Genomic DNA, 17,419 nt, shown 5'->3' with positions numbered 1-17,419 from the left:
CGAATGAAATTGTCAGGGTTCCTTAGCCTGATCCCATGCGGACTTTCCTCTTCGGCTCGAGTCATTCACCACAGCAGTCTTTTGCCGTGGAAATTACATTTTGAAGAAGCACCACAGCTATTGTTATTTCAGCCAGATTGCCAAGACTGGCAGCTGTGGGGTCAAGGCACGCATATGCCTGCATGATAGTACTAGAACTTTAGTGAGGTTTAGTGGGGAATGCCATCAAATTTCCAAGGTTATTCACTTCATCTGCAATCAAACCTACCAGTTAAGGAAGTATGGTAGATCAATTTTCTAGAAAAGCTTGTTCTGACACTAAATAGTGGTTTCTCTGTGTGTAAAATGGAACCAGGACCAGGAGTTGGACTTGGATGATCCATGAGTCCCTTCCAACACAAAATATTCTGTGATTCTTAAAATAAATGGTCATTGAAACAGTATTTAACATATGAATGAAAATAGCATGGTTGACCAAAAATCATTTGATCAACATTTTACTGTCAGGTAACAATGCCTGTTAAGTAATAAGCTAAGAGTTTAGTGAAAGAGACTTCATCTACACGGAGTCCTTGTCATCCCACTAAAAGAGAGCATTCTACAAAGGATCTAAATTATATTTATGTGCTTGATAGAAAAATGTAATAATAATATTTCACTTATGCTGAAGACTAAGCTAGCTACTGTTTGCAATGGAGCTCAGGATCTAGCACCATCCTTTTTAGTTGTGTTTGTTTTTTGGTGGTTTTTGTTTGTTTGTTTGTTTCTTTTTTTGTTTGTTTGTTTTGTTTTTTGAGCTAGATTTCTCAACAATTTACTTATAAATAAAAGGAAATATGGAGTATAGCAAAACTTGGTCTATGCACTGAAATTGCATCCTGCTGCTGCTCCAGTCAGGTTCTGAGTGTAAGACAGGATTGTTAAATAGCAAACACCATGCTAGGAGTTGAATGAATGCACTCTATTTCCAGCTCTCTTGCTATGTAACTTTAAATATCTCACTAAACCTCTTAACTCATAGAATTGTTATCTGAAAATTGATATCTATCACAGGCATATCTGCATCTGTGTGTAAGCTGCAGTTCATGAAACCCCCTTACGTGCCTAGTGGAAAGACACTCTTTGAAGGCTTGTTACTGGTTTGTTGTGTGACATTGATATAGACAGCGCAGTTGCCATTACAAGACAGACAGCCCTTACTGCTGGGATGATGCTGGCATTGGCATGGGTACATCCCATGTTAAATCTTTCACCCTGGGCAAAACTATTTGATGCTCAGAGTTTGGAATAGAGTTAAGCACTTTACATCTTTTGAAGACCTGTGTGAATTTCCTTAGAATCAGAGAGCAGAATGATTCAGAACAAGCTTCAAGGCCAACAGAATGTGTATGGATGTGGAGAGGAGGAAAACGGGCCACAGTGATAAAAGAGAAGCTCACAAATTAAATATCTCAGGCGTCCACTGAAGAGTAGACAGCCGTTAATCAGAATCAGTAGCAATGAGCCACTTTTAATATGAGAACCCTTGATGTCCCTTGAGCTGCAACAGGCATTTAGATCTTGTTGCAACCAATTCTTGCTCCTCCTAATTAAAACCAGAACACATTCAATACTCTAATGCAAAATGCTCATATAAATTATTTGTATTTTTCTACTTGAGTTGACAAGTCAAAACAATCCCACATGAGAAAGGGCTGCAGTATGCTCTGACAGCCTATGCACAGTGCTCATTGATAAGACAAACATTTCCTGAGATGCATTATAAAAAAACTGATCTTAAAAACCTTAATAGGCAGGACAGATTGTGCAGGCTGCCCGCTCAAGCTACCTATTCATCATGTATAGAGCTTATAAACAGTGGGTGACATGGTGCTATATTTTCATGTGGTTTTATTATTAGTTAACAAAACCAGGAACAATATTTGAATAGCAATTCTATGTTTAGAAAGGTAGGCACTTTTAAGGCACGCCTCAAGGCTATACCTCATTAGTTTGCTTATGTTACCTAGCTGTATATCCCTGGGAATCGAGTAGGTGCTTTACATACAAATAAAAGATGTGGGCAGAGGAGGAAAGAGGGCTGAATTATACTCTTTTCTGCCCTGCAGCTTGTGTAATCATGCATGCTATGGCAAAGTGAATGTAAAATACCATAAGCACGGTTTGAAGCTGGTATTAGTACAGCCCTGTTGAAGTTGGCAAATATCATGGGCATCTTCTGTGAAGGCTTAGACCTGCAATATTATATTCACTGCTGTGAATGACTGTAAGGAATCAGGTCTGAGGTCCCAGGCCTTGTTTATACATACTAAATAAGCACAGGAAATCAGAGGGGAATGATCTGAAAGCAAAATATTATTTAGAGTTGTACAGGTTTCTAGACATGTGAGCAGATAAGTGGACTCCACTTATGCAGATAGATGTCAGCTGGCTGCTCTTGAAGAGTAGGAAAAATAAGTGTCAGAGAAGAGTTCCCGTTCTAAGCCAATAACTGACTTTTTTTTTTTTTTTTTTTTTTTTTTTTTATATTTCATAAGCAATCTAGATTGGGAATAAAACTCTTAGTCAATGTGACAGTGGCATGGATTAGTACTGAGACATGACTTTAAAGAGTTAAGATTTTAGCTAAGGGTTAGAAGCAATTTATATTGATCAAGATGTAAGTTAGATTAGTAAATGGTAGGTTAATGATTATTAGATGCCCAAGCTAGAGCTAACTGTTACATTATGAGCTTGTTTATAGAAAAAGTGGAGTAAGTGAAACGTCATAAGAACAGATTGAAACCAGTAAGAACAATGGCCAGCACCTGGACTTGGTATCAATCAATCACGAAACAGGGGACCTTGGATTGTGCCAGAGGGTCACAGGGACCTGATGAAGACTCTCCTGACTTCATCCTTTGAGATCACTGACCCAATTCGAGACCACCGACCCAATTCAAGAGAAGAACTGCATATGCATGAAGGACTAATAGCCTCATTTTAATACAGAGCGGGGATGGGAGGTGCTGGGGTTATGCATATGTATTGTATGTAAGATCTTGGAAAATAAATAGAGAGCAAAGAGCCTTGTTCGGGGCAGCCACGCCTTTCGGAGATGACTCCCGTGCCGCCCGCCGGTGAATAAACATACCACTTTCTAACTTTAAGTAGTTAGAGGGTCTTTGTCCATGACTATATCGGTTTTCAATGACTCAGTACACAACACAAATGCCAGGAAAATACATAAAAAACCAAATGCAATTTCTGAGTTAATTAATTGCTCAGCACTGGAAAAGCAATGTAACCATTTATTAAAACAGACAAGGTTTTGTGTGCAAGTCACAGCTGAATTGCCTACTAATTAAGAAAGAGCTAATACTCATTTAGATAATAGTCTTGTCAATAACTGTGGACAAAAGGGAGAAAAATTTTATTAACTGGAAAAAAATTGAATTGATGACTTCTGATTATTGAAATCTGAAAAAAATTAATGAGTTTGAGAGATATCAATACTAAATGGTATGAGGCACTTCCTGTTGAGTGACTGTGTTCTATTAGACACCTCCCAGGACACTATTCTCTCATCACTCATCATTATCATTGGCTAGGGTTTTATTTTGTATTTGATAATGTTTGAGGGAATGTTTAAATACACTGTGCAGTAGTAAAGAGCATGGAAATAAAAATTTGATTGTAATAATTTCTTTGTTTACTTACCGATAGAAATTCTGAACTTCATAATGTGTATAAAGATGCAATTTTGAAAAATCTATAGACATCTTATTTCCAAAACTCAGTGGTGGGATGGTCCAAGCCATGGATCGGTGTTTGAGCTACATCCACAAAAGGTCTCAGGTCTCACGGAATGTACCTGGGGAAGGGAATGGCTTGCAGAGTGATTCATGGTGGCTTTCCAGAGGAGGCATGGCAATCCAAAACAAAATACAGAGAGAGAAGCTCCCAGTAGTAAGTGCAGGAACATTCTGAGAACTATCCTTTCAGTGCTGATGGTACCATCCTAGTATGTTTCATACACTCATGAGCCAGAACTTTGCTTTGTTCTTTAAAAAAATCTTGGCTCTTTCCATTTCCATGACCAAGAGTGCTGTCCCTGTCATGATCACCTTAAGGGGTTATTAAGAGGTTGTGAGTTGTCTGGACAGTGAGATGTGCCCGTCTCAGCCTTCCAAAAATTTATTTTTCAGACGTATGCCTCACAGAACAAATACCTGGGTTTTGCAAGAAGTAGATATGTGTTCTTCAGGTCAAACAGGCAAATTGCACATTGTGAGCCAGATGTCACCTTGATTGCAGACATCAAACAGAAAACTTCATAGTTCTTTTTCTGACACATCCCTGCCATCTCCTCTGGCAAAGATTTCACTTTCCTCTATACCAGACAAGTCAGCATGCTTTTCTGTAGACCCTAGGGGTAAGCTTTGGCATGTCTAATCTTAGAGACCTCTAGTGTAAACTTCAGCTTCTGAGTGAATCATTTAGATTCCCTTTACAGACAATAAAGAACAGGACTGTCTTGAGCAAAGTCTTATCACATTTTAAAGCAGATGTGCAAAATAGGTTGGGTGAATCCTGCCTAAAAATACATATTTCTTTCCTCTAGAGAGCTTCAGGTAACTAGCTCAAGATACACCTCTAGAGCATGCATATCAGTGACATAAATCCCTCTCTAGATTTCAAGGTCTCCCACATCTAAAAGTCATTGAAGGAGGTAATAGAGGGTGAAAAATAGACACTGCTGTCTGTCTCCTTCAACTTCTCTGTCTCAGGCTTCTTTAAAATTTACAGAAATTATACTCAATTGTTATCTGTTGTCCTATTAATATAACCAGAAAATGAGTTATGTTTTGTTACTGACCTTTTTGTAAGGAGCAGTCAGGAAGCCTGCATGTCTTCTATTTTGCTTTTTTAAAAGGACTCAATGAAGAGAATGAATCATTCTAAGTCACTTAGAGTTACATCAGTTTTTTGGGAAGATTTGTATGTCTTTTGCCTATTCTGCTTTTCTGAAGCTCATTCTCATATTTTTTGTGTTTGTAACAGTTTCCCCCTTATAAACTCTGAGCATAGTATAATCACAGAGAAACTGATATTCACATAATTCTTTCTTTTTTTTTTTTGGTTCTCCACATCCCTTGTTTATCTGCACTCTGAATGTTCTGGGTCCTGGGACTTGTTCCTTGGACCTAGTGAACTCACAGCTAATTGACCTTGACATTGGTCAGTGAGATGTCGCCAGTTCATTTGACTCGAAAGCATATTCGAGCTGGCAGTTATGTTTTTCATCATTCTTAATGGAAAAATGCAACGATATGTTGCAAGATGCTGGATGTCTTGGAAACACATAGCATTTACAAAATAAACACCAAATGTAAAGAAGTAAACTATTTGTTGGCAAGTTGTGGCATAGAAGAGGCTTGATCAAGGTTCACTTCAAACAGTGGAAGATGCTGACTGTATCATCAAAAAGTTATGAAGGTGTGTGCTGATAGAGGGATTTCAACCCAGCATGCCTATTACTACACAGCTTTAGGTTGCTTTTCTTCAGGTCTAGGCCACTTTTCAAGAAACTGAAACTGTTCTGTATGCAGATAGTTCTGCCAAAACCCCCTCAAACAAAACAAAAATAACTCATGTGCCTAGTTCAATTTTTACCATTTGGACTTTTTGGAAAAGGAATATGTACATCACAATTTTAATGTTGAAGTCCTTTCTCATGAAAACCCATGTCATCCCCTGTCAACGATCTCCATGTAACAAAATAACATCATTACAGAGATGTCACAGATAGCAATCTATAGATAATATCACAGATAGCCTGTTGGTGGGAAGTCATTATTTGTCAAGATCATTCTAATAAACTCTCATTTACTTGGGTTTTGTTTGTGGCGCTCAAGCTGAGAAATACAATTTAGTGGGATTGTTTATTTTGCAACTTAATGCCAAATCAGGAGGGAGAGGCCTTTCTTGGCAAGGATTGCAAACATTTCTGAATCCAGAGATTAAGTCTGCTTGTGTCTGTACTTGATTTTTGATTACTAGTGCTGATAAATATAAGGTCTTAACTAATGGCCATAGAGTGAGGATAAAAGTGATAATTTGCTCAGGGGGCTTCACACTGACATCCTGAAAAGAGAATCCTTGGAATGAATTCAGCCATATACTCATGTCAGGGCCATCTATTGCTATTTATTATGACTTTAAAACCCCACCTCTTTAAATCACAGGATCATCAGTGTTGAAAGAGACCTTCAAAACTATCTCAGCCAAGTGTCGACCCAGCACCACCGCAACTACCCCTAAATAATATCCCCAAGTGCCACATCCAGATGTCTCTTTGAACACTTCCAGAGACAGTGACTCCACCACCTCCCTGGGCAACTAATGCCTAAGCCCACTCAATGGAATAAAAAAAAAAAATCTAGTATCTAATCTGAACCTCCCCTAAACACAATTTAAGGCTATTTCCTCTTGTCCCTTCACTTGATATGAGTTAGAAGAGACTGACTCCCACCTTGCTACAATGTCTTTTCAGGTGGATGTAGAGAGAATATAAAGTCCCCTTCTGAGCCCCCTCTCCTCCCGACTAAACATCCCCAGCTCCCTCAGCTGCTCCTCATAAGACTTGTTGTCCAGACCCTTCCCCAGCTCTGTTGCCCTTCTCTGGACTCATTCCAGCCCCTCAGTGTCTTTCTCATTGTGAGGGGCCCAGATATGAACACCGGATTTGAGGTGTGGCCTCACCAGTGCTGAGTACAGGAGGACAATCCCTGCCCTGCTGCTGCTGGTCACACCATTGCTGACACAGGCCAGGGTGCCATTGGCCTGCTTGGCCACCTGGGCACAGCCGGCTCGTGTTCAGCTGCTGTTGACCTGCATCCCCAGGTCCTTTTTCGCTGGGCAGCTTTCCAGACACTCTGCCCCCTGTAGAGCTGCAGAGAGTTGTCGTTACCAAATATTTTAATAAGATTTTCTTGAACAGTGTAGAGGATCTATGTTCATATTATTGTTCATATTTATGTAAAGACTTCCAAGACATTGCTAGAAGGAATGTATTAGCCAAAGAGGGGAAGAATTGAATTGATGATGATATTATTTTTCATAATTGTAAAGATTATCAGGCTGTTTAGTAACTAGACTGTGGGGACACAGTCCAAGCTCATGAATTGTCCATTGGATTAGAAGTCCTAATATTCACGTCTATTTTGTTTTCCTATATTTGACCACATTCATGTTAAATGTGGAAGTTTTTTCAGTCATTAGGTATTTTTATAGAGAACGTGTGCTTACAGTAAAGTATTGTAAAACTAATGGCCCCATAAATTCTGGGACCAAACATTTTGAAATTTTATTTGGTTTAGGAACATTAATGAGCATCAAACTTACAACAAACTTCAATGCAATTCTCTCACAGTTTATTCAGTGTAAGAACAAAACTTTACTGAGTGCTTGAGATTCACTTGGTCTCTGTCTTAACCTTTGTCTTTTATCAGGTTCATCAAAGCTTTTAGGAGATACAGAAGCTTTTTGATGAAAAGCAGATTGATACTGAATTTTGATTTTTTTTTTTTTTTTTTTGCAATCTTGATTTTTTTTTAAAGCAAAGTACAGTGGCTTTTAACAAAAAAAAAAAAATAAAAGAGAAAAAAAAAAAAAGTGATTGTAGACATTTTAAAGTAGAGCATCTAGACAAGAAAAATAATGTTTCTTTTCATTCCTCCAGGCTGTTAAAAGCATCTGGTAGCTGATGAACCTTTCAGTCTAGCCAGGAAGTAGAAGTTCAGTGTTAAACTGGAAATGTCATGCAAGTGCCAGATTCATTACCTTTTGAGGTGTCTTACAGCTTTCACCTACACTCTGGTGAAAGCCCTTTTCATGAGATGGTGATGGCTCTGAAAGACATTAATGTTTTTATTTTTCTTATCAAGAAGCTTTCCCTCCCTTTCACTGCTAAGTTAAAAATGATGACAGGGAAAACTAGCCGAGCAGTTCTCTCTCTCCTCCTAAATCACCTTGATATTTGTTGTTCCAAACAGGCTAATTTTCCAGCTTTGCCTGGCTCTTTGATAGGCTGGTAAAGAGATGAAGGATGTTTGAAAAAATGACTTCTGCAGAGTGAGACTCAAGGAGAAAAAACTGAAAAGTTCTTTTAGGCTGTTTCCTCTTGGATTACTGAACTTCTTTCTTTTCAGCGCAGGCATTTGGACAGCTCTTTTTGCCGTTTGACAGCAGTTTAGGGCTGTTTCTGCCAGGATCACCTCACTCCATTTTCACACTTGTCCTAACAGCTTCACCATCCTGCTGCATCCTACTGCAGCTCAAATCTCCATGTAGACTCCCCGTAACTGCCTGTCTCTCACCTTTATCCCTTTAGGTTTTGTCTGTCCAACAAAGCTCCTCCCTGCTATTTCACTCCTGGCTCTTGCTCTTTTATCTTCTGGTTTTCCAAATCCCTAGACAGTGAATCACAGAGTCCTAAAGGGGAAGTGAAATGGAAAAATAGGGTGCCTGAATAGTTGATGCTTTTGGAATGGCTCCAGCCCCATCAGAGACTGTTTTTGTGCAGTCTCACCATGGAAAGTAGGCAGGAGTTCGGTGCTTCATGTCACTCCAGTACTTTTGATCCAAGTATGAAACCAGAACCTGGCTGACACTCAACCTCTTCTCTGCCCTCCTCCTCCTCTTGCTGCCAAATGCAGTCTTTTTCTTTCTTGAAAGCTACTGATCATCCTCCTTCAGTCCAGTGGCCTTCAGGAAAAGTTAATTCAGGCATGTGGTCTGAGAAAATCCTTAATTTTCTCATCATTTTCTGCACTGACTGCAGCAGGGCAGCAAAACAACTGCACTTTTCTTTCTCAAGCAAGGCACCTAATTGGCAGTGCCCTCAAACACTACCTTTTAGAGAAAGATGCCCAAAGTATAATAAACAGGCTGAAATTACAAATCCATTGCTATCACTGAGTTTACAAGTTCTTAGTTGACTTGCCTGTGCATAGCTGGTTGTTTTCTTTCTTCATAGCAGCATGTAATTGAAATATTCATATGCAGATTGCAGCCCATTTAGGGCTGAATGCTGCTAGATGCTGAGCAAAATTTGAATAGCGCTGAGAGATTTCAGCTGCCAAGGAAGAGAGAGGATGCTCAAAGTAGTCTGAGTTGGCCAGCATCTGGCAGACTGCCTTAACATTGATTTGTTCTTATGTTAGGATGAAACTGGCAAGGAACAGGAAAGCAGTTTAAGGCTCAATTAACAAACAGCCTTTAAAAAATGTATTTCACTTTCTGCCTTAGGCTTTGCCTTAGGGCTAGTCCTGTTCACAGAGCTAAGACCAAAAGAGAACTGCTTATATACATAATATCTCGTAAACTGTTATCCCTTCTATAATAAGGACAATTCAAAACATCTCAATGTCACAGACACTGTTACGGGAATCAATCAGGCTGGTATTAGGCCAAATTATTCAGTAGAGTAGCTAAGATTGATTTGGAAAAGGTTTGTTTGTTTAAAGTTTTCATAGTGTTTGAACTGGAAAAAATAAAATAGTATCTTTTGAATTTGGGCATAAAGTAGGCTGGGCTGAAGAAGTTATATGGCACAAGAAGACTGTTGCTTTGTCCCAGTCATAGAGAATATTGTGGTGGAAAAAGTAAAGTTGAGACGATGTTGTTGGGACATATTACATTAGATAAATACATTAATTATGGCAATGGCTACTTCTTTCCTGTTGCACTTCACAAAGATGCAAAGGGCCAATGCTGTAACTGGGGGTAGTTTTGATTCGGTCACTTGTGGGTTCTTACAAAGGCTTATGTTAGGGCAAAGACGAATGTTTTTTTGGAGAAGTGTTTTTGGAAAAGCAGTGGAAGTCATCTCTGCAGAATGACAGTGACTGGGGCCATAGTACTCTGTGATCCACCTTCTAGGAGCTACTGCCTGGAGGGAGGATGGCCCATTGCTGCTCTCCCTGTCTGCAAATCATCTAGGAAAATGGGGATTTGAAATTCTTCAATGCATTACAATCCTTTTACTCCTTTCTTGGGGTCAACAGCCACACCACCCTCAGTTGAATTTTCTGAGGTTTTGCAGAGGTTTTCGTGCAGAAGTTAAAAGCTAAATCAGTAAAATGACAAGACAAATATCCATCTGCTTTATCTTGTTAAGTTTATTTCTGATTATCTGACTTTATGAGACCTTTTTGCCTTTTCTTCCGTTTAAGGCAAATTCTGGTGATATTAAGAGAGAATAATTCCTTCTAGAGCAATTTATTTTAATCTACATTCTCTTTGTCTCTACAGTTTCCCAAAGTTGCTATGGCAGTGCTGATAAGGGAGATCTATTTCACCCTTCTATGTATTTGTTTTTAATTTTGGAGAGTAGAGTAAGAGCGTGTCTGATCACACACTTCCTTTGTTCCCTTTGGAGAAAGGTGCTGAGAAATATTTCTAAATTAAGCTGATTCAAGGTTTATTAGCACTGTAAAAAACCTATTTTTGCTTCCCAGAAGATTGAGCTTGAGCTAGCTTAAGTTATGAGGAAGAGAGCAGGAAAGATATGGGAGAAGAGGTTGCACAGTGAAATAATAATCCTTGGAGAGCCAGGCTTGCTGGTTTTGGTTCTGCAGGAGGAACAGGATACCGTGACAACCTTTGGGAAGGAGACACATCACCTCTTTAGCAAGAGAAGCCACAAGAACCAACCCTCAGGGGTTTATGCATGCTACCATACTTCCGAGCAACTCAGCCAATCGGCCTCAAAGAAACATGGTAGTATCTTTGCATTGTCTCTTTCTTAATGGGAGCTTCTCTGCTGCGCTTACGTGAAAAGCACAGCATGGGATGAAGCTGAGGAATGGCAGATGCTGCTCTGCTGCTCTCTGTTCAATGTTCATGTTCAAATCTGTAAAAAGGATTTGATATGATCCAAGGGTGATGGTAAGAGAAAAAACATTCAACCAGCCTCTTATAAAGGTTAGACCAAATATCATACTGGAATGTTTGGGTTTGGGGTATTTTTTGTGTTTTGTTTTAATTTCAAATCATCTGCAAAGGTTGACGCTTGAAAATAAGGGTGATGTTTTTGTAAATCTGAAGAATCCCTTTGAAGGTTAATTTATCATAAGCCTGTAAATGGCATGCCTTTTTCATGAAAAGTTGAATAATGGCCATAAACAAGTACAGGATCTCCTAATTGTATCCAAGTGATAGCAACTGATATAGGTATATAAAATGCTTAAATAAATAACATGAGTAACTAGTTCTTAAAACAAACTTCTTTTGCAAACAGACAGTGCTTTTTTTATATTCATTCTTGCTAGGGAATTGAAACTACAGTTGTTATCTACATTATGTAAATTCAGTTTTGCAATGGAAGCTAAATTTTATTTTTTGAAGATGTCTGATATGAAAAAAACCCAGAGTATTTAAAATTTCCCCATGAAAAGCCATTCAGATTTTAAAGTTCTGTCATTATTAAATATTACACTTGGTTAAAGATGGATAGTAGTTTTTCATCTTTGCTGAGACTGGATTTTTCCCTTCAATCCAGAAAACTTGAGTGCTTTGGCATCTGTGGGCGTGAAGTCCTCTATTTTCTTGCTATGATATATTTTAATGTGGCACCTGCTGCTGTTCTTGGAAGTCTTGGAAGACTTATTCACAATCTAGTTTTATGGACAGATCAAATAACAGGGATATTGTCTATTTTTTTTCTCAGATCTGTTTCATTGTCTACCCCAATCATTTCGTATCCTAAGATAACAGGGCATTAAATTGTCTACCAATTTTTTTGTGTGGTACCTGGTAGACCTGAATTCAAGTGGAATCCCTCAGTACTATATTCATCATAATTAGACATTCATGTTGCATCAGCAGGAACAAATCTTCTTAACAACTTTCAAACACACCTGTTTCTTTCAGCCCTTTCAGTCATAGACTACCTTATATTTTTTTAATCAGGTAGAGATGTTGCATATCTCTATCTGTAATGCCCTTTTCAGCTCTGCCTGTACAACTCATTCCTTTCATTTATCTTCTTTTCTCTGCCTTTCTATTCTGCTCTGCATATCTATTTATCTCTTCTCAAATAAATAGTTCACAACTTTTTGTGGTATATTCCACAGAGCCTCAGCTGACAGTCCGTGTTTAGCATAAATATGTGGACCTTGTACAGTTGGAAAAAAATTCTGATTGGGTTTAGGTGGAGTTGCTTGTGGTATAGATAAAGACCAAACTGGTTTTTTAAGTGTGTAAAGTCTCCAAAATTCAGTGCAGGATAAGGAAAGGAGTGGATAACAAAGGAGATCTTCTTGGCATTTTTAAAAACTTCCAGGTAGTTATTTGGTACCTTGATATTTCCAAATACTGTCTCATTTACAAACCAGAACTGCACAGATGCTTGCAAATGAGTGAAGCTCACAAAGAAAAGAATCATTATATTTCAGCTCCTCAAGAAATGATGTCTGCTGAGCATGTGTCTAAGGATGAACTTAGGGTTAGAAAGCACAGTTTGTAATCATAACCTGTTATCCTTTTCTACCTGTACCCCAAATTGCTTGTAATTCACTTAATTTCTCCCTTTCTCAGTGGATATAGCAATACAACTTCTTCACCTTGAAAATAAAATTATAAAGCACAATTTTGTTTTTCTCGAAAGGCAGTGTAGTATCCATTTGTTGGGAACCAGTTTGGGATTCATGGACTGAAAGTACTTTTTTTCCTCTTCCTTTCTTTGTCTCCTTCCCACAAAAAATATTTGTACTCCTGACCCCTCTTCCATCCTCCTCATGTTCTAGTTACTTGTCAGTGTATAAATTCTTGGATATGGTAATATTTCATGCACTATCTTCAGCTTCTCTGCAATTAGTATTCTGTCCTGTCAGTTAAGTCCAGTCCTGTGTTCCTAGCATCAAACTGGTTTTGTTCAATATGACCAGCAAGGTAGCATATGTTTCCACATTGAGTCTCACTGCCATTTCTGGAGGTATCTGCCATTAATCAAGAAGGCGACTTTGTCATAGTGCAGCTAAAGTTATCACCAATTTTTAAGTACAAAGTTTAAATAATAATGACTCCTCTTTTGTTAAATTGCGTTAACACAGCTGAATAGCTTCCCTGATGGTTTATTATATTAGTCTTTCAGAACATTGACTGATTTGTTTTTATTACCATGAAAGCTTTTGTCTTATGAAAATTACTTGGGACCACAGGTCAATGTTTTTCATGTCACATCTCTATAAGAAGTATATTGCTTTATTATACTTTGTATTCTGCCACTGCAACCTGTATGTTACTTAAAATTATTTGTCATGATACCACTGCCAGGCTGCCATTAAATTGTTAAAGGATATTCAGGAAATGTTGTTGCAGTAACCTTTAGAGGAAGACATATGGAAATAGACTATATCTGTTAATTAACTTTTCGAACTGCAAACCTTTCAAAGTATAGGGCCTGGTATGAATCATTACACATGAGCAGAATACTTAGAGGGGTGATGATCATGTTTTTCTTGAGACAACAGAACCTTCAAGTTCAAATTACCTATGTATCTACTTTAACTAGGAGACTGAACTGTTAAAGAACAAAAATGAAGTCCAGAGAAAGACTGAAATATATGTCTCTTCTGTCCATCCACACAAGTATCAAAATAAAATGACCTGTGATTCTTGTCTGTCTCAACAACATTTAAAAATTGCAACTCACAGAAGGAAAACAGCATAAGGGATGCATAAGAAAGAACAGAACCCATGGGAGAAGCTCCTGAGGTGTTTCAGGTTAAGCTGAACCAGGGAACCCAAGTCTTGGATACATCACACTCCCCACTGGAGAAAGCACTGACAGGGAAGATGTTGCTATCTCTAAGTTAACATGCTGTGATGCCTCCCAAACATGTCCTGGGACTAAAAATTGGACTGCATGCAGATAAACTGAAGCTGGAGAGGATTAAGCTTTCCTGCTCTAAACACTGTGATCTCTAAGAAGATTGGTATGTTAAGTGATATTTAGAACATTAATTGTTCATACTTAAGGGCTGGTCAGAATTCCTGAAGCTGGAGTTCTTAATGCTGATCCCATAGTAGTATAAGTACCTGAAGATGAAAATCCAGCACTGTTGAAAGAAGCTCACTGCTTTTCTGCTTGTTACATCTTCATCTACACTGATTCCCTGACATGGTTTGGTGTGAGGCTGCATAAATCCCTGTGGCAGCATAAACTAGCATAGGAATATGCTGGATTTTTGAAGGTGGCAGAAATAGGGAGCTAGCCGTGTGCACCAAAACAGGTTTGGAGTTACAGTGGGAGCAGTAGTCCCAACAGGCAGCTGCTGACAACATGGAATAGGGATAAAAAGAGAGTGAGGTTGAAGCAGTTCACGTGCTTGTAGCCCATGCAAGTATGCTTAGGTGAAAATATACATGGATAAGTGTGATATGTGTGAAATGCAATATTATAGACTACAAAAGGAAATCCACAGGATAGAGAAGACAGATTTGTTTTCTCTGAAAGGAATGATGTTGCCCATCAAATCTGGCAGAAACCCCCAATTTTTTCCAGGTTTGACCTACCTGACCTCACTGCATGTAAGCCAAGAGCTACACAACAATCTGAGACTAAAAAATGAAAGGGGTCAATTGAATACAAGCTTTTTTTTTTCCTGTGGACATTAAGGTAACTGGAGGAAATTGAAAATTTGTGGTGAAACTCAGACAGAAGACTGATAGCTAAATCAATTTTTTTTGTATTTTCCCAAGCATTAGATTTCATAGATGGCACTGTGAATTCTGGTTAAGTACACGTGACTAGGCTATGTGGCATGTGAGGTGTGCTCACAGCACCTCTCCAAGTATTAGCTTGTTTTCATTCTTTTGGCATAAACAGTGTAAAACAGGTTGCAGGAACATTTATAATCAAGCTTAAAATATTCAGAGAATGCAGCTGTGGAATTACATATTTGAGAAGAAAATTATTAAAAGACCAGAAATATACTATGCCAACATAATTGTTGTTCCCATTGTTCCATTGTTCACTGTTGTCTCACAAGGTGAAAACCAAAACAGAGGTTTTGGAAGGAACTGCAGTGTATCTTCATTCATGTTGCTTCTCACTACAGTGTATTTCAGCATCCAAAATTACACTTCTGGAAAGGTTCTTCCTGCTTAATCTGCTGCTTTCACTAGAGTTATTCCTTTTCATTATTGCTCATAAGCTTAAGGCTAACCAGCAACTCTCACAATTTCTTGCTTTTCTGAAAGCAGTTTCTCTGTGCAACAAATGTGGATGACCACAAGTTTTTCTTGAATTTTGGGGTAGAGCAAACCCCTAACTTGTTTAAGTATTTGAAGTTTTCACTTGGCTTGGATGAAAGAAAATACAGTGTAACACGGATGTAGAAAAAGAGAAATTGCTTGAAGGAATATTCCAATGCAGTTCACTAACCATTAAGTATTGTTCTACTTTTCTGAGCTTAAATCTCTACTGACATGAATCTTTTATATCCTGCAGTGTCAAGTTGTACTACTTGGATAACTAATACAGTTAAAGCAGTGGTTTCATTAGACCTGAGAAAGTTTGGAATTGGTTGTGATTGTTGAGCAATTGAGTCTACACTTTGTGGCAGTGGAAAGTTTTTATGTTTTAATAAACAAATATTCTTGAATATATTCCTGAACTTGATTTTAGCCATCACTTGTTTAAAAAAAAAAAAAAAAAAAAAAAGTAATTTAAATGTGGTTTTTAGACAGCAATTTGAAGGTGTATCTTCTTTGTAGTAGTACGTGTTCATTCCTCTTTTTATCTGTGGCTTTTAATTTGAGCTTATTAGCATGGAAATTAGAATGAATGACATTAAATAAGATGAGCAGACAATGACAGAAGAATAAAGATGATCTGTGACAGTCAGAGAGGCCATGACCAAATGTTTTCTACATATATATGACTGTATCAAATTCAGCAACTGTTTATGGAAATTATGTATACTGAAATATGACATGGGGCAGGACAAACCAAAACTGTTGAACATTTCATTTTTTAAAAAAAACATACTTCAGCCTATCCTAAAACAAATCACATTTTTACCCCAAAATGGACCCAAAAGATAGGCATTTATTTCCAAGTTGCTACTTTGATGAACTCCAAGGGTTTTCTGCTGTCCTACTTCCTGAGTTTATTAAGGTCCCTATGTATTGGACTGTGGCTTGGTACCTGCTGCAGCCATCATTCCCCTAAAATGGACATATGTCAGCCTTGTTTCTACCCATTAGGGCCCTCCTCTGTCTGCTGCAGCTTCTCCCAGGTGATAGGCAGTAACCTCACAGTCGTGTTGGGCACCTCTGTGGACAACCAAAGGAGCTCCTTACACTGAGTATGTCCAGTCTGTAGGCAGTTCCTGGACTGCTGCTCCCCCGCTGATGATTGCCCCTCTTCTTTGCAGAAACACACAGGCCCAGGAGCAGGTTTTGCCTGTGAAGACTAAGGCAAAAAAGGCATTTAAGCTTTCCACTGCTAGCTCTTCTCTTGCCTTCAGCACACCCATTTTTTTACTGACTGTCCTTTTGCAGGCTCATAGACTCATAGAATCCCTCTTCATGAAATCTTTGAGCATCAGATGGTTTTGTCTTTCTTGATTTTGTCCCAAAATATTAAGTTGTAATTGTTTTGTTCCCCTTTCTTGCTTAAATTCCTTTTACATTCACTTTTTGCATTTTAGCCATCATCAGTGATATCAGGCTCCCTAAGCCAGCTAACACTTTTTACCTGTTTTTGAGTTCATGATGTTTTGCCTGTTGAAAATATCCTATAAATGACATCTTGTGTAGTCTTTTTCTCATAAATGGATAGATTGGAAAAGAGGAAACAGTCTGGAAGAGAAAATCTCAGTACGAACAATCTGACGAAATCATAGTAAAATGCAAAAGTTATTAACAGAAATTGTAGGGCTACAGTCTCTAGCAAAATTTTTTTTACTGCTTCTGATAAACTGAAGATTTTTTTCTTGCTTGGTTTGTTTATTATTAATCTCTTCTCTCCCCACTGTCCATAGGGAATGAATACTGTGTACCTAGACAGCAATACACCTTCAGCTGCAGACTACTGACAGAAATCTATAGACCACCAGTTTGGGAAACCTCAGCTTTAAATTCTAAATGGTTCAACATTTGTGTAAGTCAGACATGTTCTGCTGTTATATAACTAAATAATTCTATATCCATGTTCATTGTAATGCTAAGGGGTTCAGATAGTGTATGAACTGTTTACTCTTGCAAATTGTCTCTCTAATAATTAGGTGATAAAATTGAAAATGCTTCTGAATTCTAGATATGTCCTTAAAATGTGCAGGAAAAACTGTGTGCTGTTTGCAGGCTGTTGAGTTCCTTGCCACAGTGACACATTTTGTAGTGCTTATGTGGTTTGGGTTGGGTTTTT

The 17,419-nt window shown here is 38.3% G+C and overlaps 1 protein-coding gene across 9 annotated transcripts in view; it reads left to right on the top strand.

The window, feature by feature from the left end:
• The window catches only part of TUNAR (TCL1 upstream neural differentiation-associated RNA), a 164,183-nt gene that overhangs the window by 83,349 nt on the left and 63,415 nt on the right, over window positions 1-17,419 (top strand). For 8 of the 9 annotated variants that reach the window (XM_058421202.1, XM_058421204.1, XM_058421203.1 and 5 more), the window contains one exon: window positions 17,037-17,155. The exons of the other annotated variant lie outside the window; for it this stretch is intronic. The gene's annotated coding sequence lies outside the window, so the exon portion shown is untranslated. The remainder of the gene's footprint in view (window positions 1-17,036; window positions 17,156-17,419) is intronic. 9 annotated transcript variants of the gene reach the window in all.

This window comes from Hirundo rustica, chromosome 6, assembly GCF_015227805.2.
Source record: "Hirundo rustica isolate bHirRus1 chromosome 6, bHirRus1.pri.v3, whole genome shotgun sequence".
Classification (NCBI taxonomy): domain Eukaryota; kingdom Metazoa; phylum Chordata; class Aves; order Passeriformes; family Hirundinidae; genus Hirundo; species Hirundo rustica.
Note: the sequence above shows the minus strand (reverse complement) of the source record. Positions and strands in the feature narration are given on the sequence as shown.